Source organism: Pelecanus crispus, chromosome 4, assembly GCF_030463565.1.
Source record: "Pelecanus crispus isolate bPelCri1 chromosome 4, bPelCri1.pri, whole genome shotgun sequence".
NCBI classification, from domain to species: Eukaryota; Metazoa; Chordata; class Aves; order Pelecaniformes; family Pelecanidae; genus Pelecanus; species Pelecanus crispus.
This window is the reverse complement of record NC_134646.1, coordinates 6,167,794-6,177,102: the sequence shown is the minus strand read 5'-3', so window position 1 is coordinate 6,177,102 and position 9,309 is coordinate 6,167,794.

Here is a 9,309-nt window from a genome sequence, read left to right as displayed (position 1 = left end):
CAGTCCCTGTAGGGTGATGTTGTACTGGAATAATTGGGTGACCTTGAGGAGTAGAGAAATAAAATGGGATAAAATAGAATAATATAAAGTACGAGGTCATGTGCTTAGGGACTAACAGGAAAGGCTCTCTGATACAAGCTCAGAGCTTGCCAGATGGAAGATGAGAGAATTGAAAGTACTGGATGTATAAGTGAAAGAAAGGCTGGCTGTGAGCCACTGATTCGATGTTACTGTAGAAAATGTAAATTCAGCCCTACATTTCTTGTACAGATAAGGAAGTACTAATGCCACATGTGGTACATGTGGCTGGTGAAACTTTATCTCTAAAACTGAGAACAGCTCTGGAAATCCACGTGCAAGAAATTGGAGTTGTAAAGACAAATGAAAAAATCCCTACTAAAAGAGAGAAGTGGACAAGAGACTAAAAGAACTTGGACTGCTTAGTTTAGACGAGTGAAGCGTGAAAGACCTTACAGTCTTTGAATACACTGGTTGAAGCAAATGTGACAGGAAAGGAAACTTGCTTTAATTAAAAAAAAAAGTTTGGTTAAGAAACTACTTTAAGCTGGGTATAAATAAATTTAGATTGGAAATTAGAGGAAGTTTTTTAACTGTGCAAGCCTCTAAACATTGCTAAGAGAAAATGTGATCACTGTATGATACACTGATCGATAATGTGCAAGGGACACATTATAGAACGGAACTTGTTTTGCCCTGTGCTTCATTAAGCTGTAGTTAGAGCACACTCAGGTCTGAACTGTCTCCTACACACCAGCTCAAAGCAACCGTAGGTTAAACCGGACTGATACAGGTGGTAGAGAGAATCATTAGATTTCTCCACGCTGCCGCAAGTGACGGATACGAGCGCTGTGCTGAACGGAGTGTGCTGTTAGTGGTTCCTCTTGCCTCTTCGAAGAGAAAGACGGTGGGATTGGGGCAAATGCCTCCTGTCTTCATCTCACGGAACTGTAGAGTTGCAGGTCTGCTTTACTGCTTCCTTCCCACTGATGCTTCTGATTTCCACATTTTCCGTTCTGTGTGCCTGTTTTATAAGCCATATCTGAATGAGTGATAAAGTAGCGTCATTAAATATGCAGAGACCTTTTTGTTTTTATTTTAAACTGTGTGTAGTATCACTTTCTTTTCAGCATTGATACATTAATGAAATGTATTTGTATCACTGCAAAACCCTGCTAGAAAATAAGCACATTCTGTTTTAGTTCATTAATGCTTGCTGTAACTGATCAGCTTGCTCTTCTCCTTCCTATTTGAACAGCATGTTCTTATTTTTTTCCTTGCCAGCAAATAGTCAAAATGTTCTCATTAAGAACTTGAGGAATGACATATTGCTAGAACTCAGCTGCCAGAATTAAGCCTTACTTGGCTTCTTGACGTACAGTAGGCCAGCCTAGGAAGAGCTTGTCATGCCTCAAATGTTTGTTTATAGTCATTTCTAGTTATCTTGCATAGTCATCTTTCAGTAATCTGGAGTGTAATGACTACAGTAACTACCGTTTAAAGTTAATATTTTGCCTAGTTTGAGGAACTTGGCTCTACAGAGAAACTTTACAAAGGAAAAGGGAGTAGACCGATACTCTCTAGACTGTTGCATGGCTGTTTGCCTTCCCACCAGGGGAATTCTTAGCCTGCTGCTCTATATGCCACCTAAGATCTCCTCATTCCCTATGCTGGCCTTTTAAATCCTTCTCCATTCTTTTCCTGCTCCAACATCAGAGGAACTGGATGTATTTTCTTGCAGAAGGGTCCTGTCATGTTATGAGAAGATTTGAAGCTGCTTTTTTTTTTTTTTTTTTTTTTTTTTTTTGGAAGATGTCTGTCCAGATGTCCTTCAGAACTCCAGAGAAATCCAGTTCTAAGTTATACCTTCCACACAGAGCAGCCTGAGCACATTCCTGCGTTAATGAGTACAGCCAGTTCTGAACTGGCAAAGTTCAGGCTGTTCTTTGTACAAACTCCATCGAATATTTTAATCTCCATTTACTTTTGCAGGAATAGTTGGCTCACAATATTCAGGCTTATTTTTACTCTTACAGTGACTTATAAATCCTCTGGCTTTTGCAGGTGCTGTTTAACTTTGTCTCACAATCTCTCTGAAGTAGGGAAGTATTGCAAATGCTGGGCCAGGTGTTTTGGATGAATAGTTTGTTCACAGGAAATGCAATTTCCATCTGAAAACAAAATATTTGTGAATTCATCTGGAATTTAGTTCATAGTTTTGGCCAAAAATAACTAAGAAAGAAGTTATTTGGACTCAAAGTTACATCTTTCTAATTAAACACATCAGATAATGTAATTTGTTGATACTTTTATCAGTTAAAATCTGTCCACCGTAGAATGAAATCTGTTATTTCAAGTAAAATGAAAGCAGAATGTTATTCTACTAGTAATGGTTCTTGTATTCATTATGCACCATAGCCTGGAATATTATGTATGTACTCATGTAAACCCATTTTTTACTTTTTTTTTTTACCATGAAATTTCTTGTTTTAAATGGAAAAAAAAAAAAACAACCCCAAAACCCCCAAAAAACTTATACAGCCTGAATTAGTATTTTTATTTTATTAATAGGAAAAACTGAGGAACAAATTTTGTATGTTGTGTCCAAAACCAGTCTGTGATGGACCTGGGTACAAAGCTTGGATTTTTGGCTTTTTTTTTCCCCAAGACTTTTCTTGTGTTCTAATCAGTAAAGTGAAACTTTCCTTTCTCTTTTATCCATTTTCCTTAAACTTTGTATAATAATCCTAACTTGCTGAAAACTTCCTTTGATATACTGTGAGCTGGCGCGTACTTGACATGTGGAAGACAACGAGTGCGGACGCAGGAGGGTGAGGTCTCGCTGCATAGGATCGGGAGTCCTGCCAAAGGCATAGCTGAGGTCAGGCTTTTATATTCCCTGCAGCACCCATACCCTGTGTGGGAGGTTTTAACCCTGGCTCTCTCTGGTTCTAGCTTACATTTTAAGTGTTCTCATTCACATGTGGAAATTGGCTTCCCTCTAACTGCTCCCATAGTGGGTATTGTGATGTAAATTAATAAACATCTGCACTAACAGCCCTTGCTAGAATTGTTGTGGTACTTTAACACATGATTTTTGGAAGACAGCCAGAAAGTATTTCATAGGGCTGCCAGATCCTTTTAATCTATTATCGATCTTTGACAGTGCCCAGTAGAAGATATTTATAGAAAGAAATCAGCTAAATGTAGGGTGATCTTTCTCACACAACTTTCTATTTTCCAGTGGAATACTGTGTCCATTTTTGGGCCCCTCACTACAGGAAAGACATTGAGGTGCTGGAGTGTGTCCAGAGAAGGACAACGAAGCTGGTGAAGGGTCTGGAGCACAGGCCTTATGAGGAGCGGCTGAGGGAGCTGGGGTTGTTCAGCCTGGAGAAGAGGAGGCTGAGGGGAGACCTTATGGCGCTCTACAACTGCCTGACAGGAGGGTGTAGCGAGGTGGGTGTTGGTCTCTTCTCCCAAGTAGTTAGCGATAGGACGAGAGGAAATGGGCTGAAGCTGCGTCAGGGGAGGTTTAGATTGGATATTGGGAAAAATTTCTTCACTGAAAGAGCAGTCAGGCATTGGAACAGGCTGCCCAGAGAGGTGGTGGAGTCACCATCCCTGGAAGCGTTCAAAAAACGGGCAGATGTGGCACTTTGGGACATGGTTTAGTGGGCATGGTGGTGTTGGGGTGATGGTTGGAATGATGATCTTAGAGATCCTTTCCAATCTTAATTTAAGATTCCTAGTTTTTACTTTCATTAAAAAATAATCCAGCCACCAAGCCAGGAAACACGAAATTGCTACTCTCCCCTTAATTGGTTTAGTGGTGGACTTGGTAATGTTAGGTTAATGGTTGGCATGGATGATCTTAAACGTCTTTTCCAACCTAAATGATTCTGATAGGCCCCAGATTCAGATTACATGGTAGCCATTATCCATAATAGGCATAGTTACCACCATTAATTTGTTTAATCCTGTTTTTGAAGTTATTAATTGTTTTTGACCCAAAACATCCTATAGCACCAGGTTCCACAACTAGGCATTTCTTGAAAATGTATTTATTCTCTTAATTTTAAAGTTGGTTCCTTATCATTTTATTAAGAATGAGTTTGTTCCTGTGTTATTGTTCTTTCCTCATCTTCTCCATAACATTTGTGGAGACCTCTGTCGTAACTTCCTTTATTTGTGCTTAGATGGTCTAATTACTGTTTCCTTGCAGAGAACTTTTCTTTGTCTTTTTGTTTTCTGAGTCTCCTCTCTTCTGCTCTTAAACCATGCTAACTTCTTTGGAGGGAAGGGTTAGAGCTCTGTAGTAGTTTTTACTTACTCTGAACACTTAGCCTGCAGGCTCTTTAAAATTATGTATTATTTCTTCAAATGGATTTTACCCTTTCAGTTGCTCTTTAATTTCCTTTTAATAAGAGTATTTTATATGCAACTTTTGTTTCTTAAACTAAATCAGTATGCTGACTGCATTTTATAACTATTTTTTATCATCTATATTGTCACACCCAATTACATAACAGGTCTGTGGCAAACATATTACTTACAAATAATTTAGAGCACTTTATTTGGTTTTGAACAGTATGTAGCCTCTGGGAATAATGAAGGAGCCAGCAGTATGTGACTCGTCAGCCCTGTGGGGATCTTCTGGTATTTCTGTCTAGACTGCTAATAATTTATGGACCCCACATTCAGAAATTCAAATCTAACATACATGGGATTTTATGCTCCACAGCTTTACTGTATTTCAAGAAGCGTATTTTATCCTGTTGTCTTATGTATGGCCCAGAATATTTTGTGCAGATTAGTAAAACCATCTAAGAACTGAAGCAGAGTGCAGGTTATTCATGGCTGGTCTGAAAATAATTTTAAAGAGAGCTTAGTAGATATGTGTCTTTTTTTCCCTCCAGTTCCATGCAGTTTCCCAGAGTATTTCTGAGGCATTATTTGGGTTCTTTGCACTTCATCATACGTACAATGCAAAATGAACTGTATACGTAGTTAGGCCCAGCTCTATAATCCAAAACATCCATTCTGATGCTGAACACATAGTAGCTTTGGTAGTGGCATAAATTTCAATCAGAAATACATATTTGAGATGCAATAAATGCCATGAATGGTGAAATTCTGTCTGTGCAGATGTCAGCGCCAAAACCCTTCTTTGATTTCACTGGGATCAGAATTCCATCTCCAGTGTGTTTTTCCTGCTTCTGATTGAGACAATGCATATTAAATTAATTAAAACACAGAGATACTTTTAGACAATAGAATAATAATTTGTCTCCACAATTGTCAGTTGTATGGATTATGCAGGAGGGAAAGCAGCCAAGACATGCTGACAAATTTAAGACGTCTAAGAATTGAGTACACAGTTAAAGATATGCATCCAAAGTACAAGATCAGGTCTAAACAAATGTTTCTGGACAGTAATAAACTAACAACATGAATTGTTCATTTCCTGGTACTGACACATAATCTCTATTACACAACAACCAGAAAACAAATCAGCTGCATTTTCTTTGTTGAAATTGGGAGAGAGACCATATGGGGTTTTTATTACCCCATTCATGCAAAGGTACCTATACCAGACATAAGCAAATAGCCCATCATCAGAAATCAGTGTCAGAGAGATTGTGGCCTGCTGGATTCAAGCACAAATTTCAGATCATCTACTGTATGTAATACTCCTGAAATTATTCCAGTGCTGTCAGTGAAGGACTTAAATGTTAGGGTAGTTTGGCCTATTAGCTTAGCTAAGTAAAGTGAAATATGAATACATAATTTTTATGAGTCTGACCAAAGTATGTGAAATAGGAATGTCATAAGTGACACCAGTAAGCGTAGTTTCAGGCCATAACTGTATAGGGTTAAAATATGAACTCCTTCTGATGACTATTACTGCTGATATCAGTTTATCCTCAACAGTGCAGATAGTACAGGCCATGAACTCTGGCTTTTCATGTCAAAACAGTTTTAAGGTGCATATGTCTTTAAAAAAAACTTATATTCATGGAGCTACTCAGAAGTGTACATCACTTATTTCTTTTTTACATACTGTAATCACAGTATTTTGTATAGATTGGGAAATAGCAGATCTATTTTCTCAATTCACCACTTTTTAGTGAAAACATTTAAATGAATTTTGAAGTATTTTGAAGTTCCCTTTATACTGCTGCAATGGGTACCTTAATGTAAATGAAAATGAGGCCAAAAAAACTTTGGGAACAAAGACTTCTAGACATTTTAAACTATGTATTTACTCCCACCACATTTCTGCCTTTTCATCATACCCTTCAGTCCCTTTCTCTTTTGGAAGCAAATAACGAGTGTCTTGTGATAAAGTGTTCTTGAAGTTATAAGCACATTTTCTACCATATCTGTATACCTTTGTTTATGTTTGTGTAAAGCTGTTGCTCATGTGTTTTTCCATTTTATCTATCCTTTCAGCTGTATTCCTTACAGGTAAAAGAAGCTTTTAGGAGCACCACTGAAATTTTAAAAATACGTATTTGTTGATCTTTCCAGACCTATAACTAAAGAAACCTTTATTCTCTCACTTCAGAGCCACCTCTTCATCTACAAAAATTAATACAAATCTTGATCTCTGAAGTTCTTTGTCATTAGTTACCCAAAGCTAGCCTTTCCTCTAGTTATAGGATATGTTTCAAGTGCCATATAAATGTCTCACAAAATAAATGCAGGTGCTAGAACCCATTGAAGTTAATAGAGAATCTCTGAATTCCCAACCTTACCACGAGATCTTCCTTTGTGGCAAAGGAGTTGTTTTTTGGCAGAGAGATTTGTTTATTGCAGTGGGGACTTGCACAATAAGGCTACATCTAGGCTGATGCAGCCAGGGAACATTCCCGGACACTGGCACCGATCCTCTGTGCTGTTGAATACTTAGCGCATTGCGCAGTCCTAGCTTCTGCCAATTAACGCTCTCCCAAACAGTTCCCAAGCATGGTTCAAGAGTTTAGCGTGGTCAAGGGCCTGTTCCCAATAGGTAGTTTGCGAAAAGCCACCCAGTATGGGAAGATCGAATAGTACGGCTGCAGACTCTTCTCTGACAGCTGGCCTCGGTTCCAAAAAGAGGGATCTGGGCACACCTGATTTACTCGTGTATCTGTAGCTCTGTGGTAGCAGAGCTGGGAAAGCAGGAGGCACAGAGTTCTTACTCTTCTGCTGCAGCTGATAACTGTAGCTGAGTGTTGAATTAGAGCTAACCAGTTTCGCTGTGACACAGCTCATTTCAGAAGTCGCAGACAGAATTTGAGGACTTAAGGACTGTTGGTAATTTCCAGCCACATCTCATGTGGTTATTTGGACCATCAACTGAACACATGCATAGCAGGCTCAGTACTTCTCAAACTTCTTAAGCCTCCTGAACCCATTCTGCACCAGTGGATCCATAGATGTATAGGAAACTAAAGTTACCATTATGTGTGTTGTGTAAGAAGCAAGGTGGCATGCTCTGCATGTATAGGTTATTTTTACAGAGTATACAATAAAAGTGATGTATCCCTTCTTCACAGTCCTTGCTGTGTATATGCTGTGCACCTATTTTCTCCTATTTCTGATCAAATAGGCTTAGGAATGCTTATGCTGGCTCCTAAAAAAGAAATTCCTCCAGAACTTGTTTGCATTGCTCCTCACTATAGTTTTTTTCTTTAGCCTTTGCATTTTTCGCCTTGAAGAATTCTTATTTTTGTTGTTGTCCATGTAACTGTTGTACAATGTGCACTGTTAAGGTCCCCAAACTAATCCCTTGTTAGGGAAGTGTTCTCAGTCAATGAGGTTGATGGTTTTTTTTTTCTTTCATAAATTTGTTCAGGGCCTGTACATTTGTTTGTGCAGTTTGTGTGACAAAGTAAATTAAAGAAAATAGATGACAGAATTTCCTTTGCCAACTTCCTGCCTTGAAACCAGATTTGAAATGTGGAAACCATTTTTGCAGACACAAGTTTCAGCCACAAAAATATAGGCAAAACTTTTTGTTGATCTTTCCACTTTAAATCTCATTCTACCATTCTTTTCTCCAGATGTTGAGGTTCTTTCTGAAATACTCACTTTTGTAGCTCAATGCCACTAGAACCATTAATAAGGAAAATATCTGGAAAAACATTATTTTATTTGCTTACCATCCTCATCTTCTGTGGGTTTCATTTTGAGATAAAATTTGATTAACATGTTACCATAGAGCTTGCAAAATTTTATGAATACTCTGATTTAAAGAAAAAATTAGTATGTGAGATACCCAGAAACTTCTTGGATGTTGCATGCATGTTTAGAGACCATAGTGCCCTGGAGAAGCATCTAGGATATATGAGAGTGGCCTGTTGGTTGAAGCGAAGTTCCCTGTTTCAGAACACATACAAACCAAACTGTGTATTAGAATATCCAACCTGCAGATGTTGGATACTTCTGAAACACAAAAGCATTTAGAAACAAGCAATTATTAAACAGATGCTTGCCTCTTACTAGAATGTAGTTGTAACCTGAAAAATGACACTGAAAACCAGCACCCTCTTACTGACTTTTGCCTGCCCCCTGTGTAGTTACAGATGCTTACTAAGAGTCTGATACTTGTATTTCTAAAATTTCAGAGCTTGCCAGCGTATCAAGAGCAAGAAAACTCGCATGCTTTTAAGTCCCAGTATATACTATGGCTGTAGGGGAAAATGTGTATGAAATTTCTTTCTAGTAACAAAAGCAGTTGTGGTCACATAGGTTAGTGATACTAATTTGGTATGTTTGACATAACCAGTGATTGGTGGGTTTTTTAGTTGTGATTAACACAAACATTCTAGACTTATCCAGGATTTTTCATACCACTACATAATCTTTGCCATTGCCAGGTTTACTGCATTTTCTGTCAACAAACCCAGGTGACATGGATATTGATGTCCGTAATTAAAGCTAACAGTCAGAAAGGAGGAAAATGGGCTAAACTTGCTGTCATTGAAGTAATGACCAAATTCTTAATTTTGGCTGAAAGCAGGGATGGGAAAAAAGGTCGATTTGTCAGAGCTTATCTAGAGCAGGCAGTACTCGGGGTGCAATTGTTGTATTGCTCGGTTGTTTTACCATAATCAGTATACCTATCAAATCAGATCTCTTGATAGTAAGTGTCATTTTTGTTCCTTAGTACACTTGTTCTTAAATGACAAGCAAAGATTTTAGAAATATTGTAGTTTTCGCTGAAGTAAAAGAAAAACATGTAAACACAAATAGGAAGTTTCTCAGTCACGTTTGCCAAATTACTTTATTTATATTATGTTT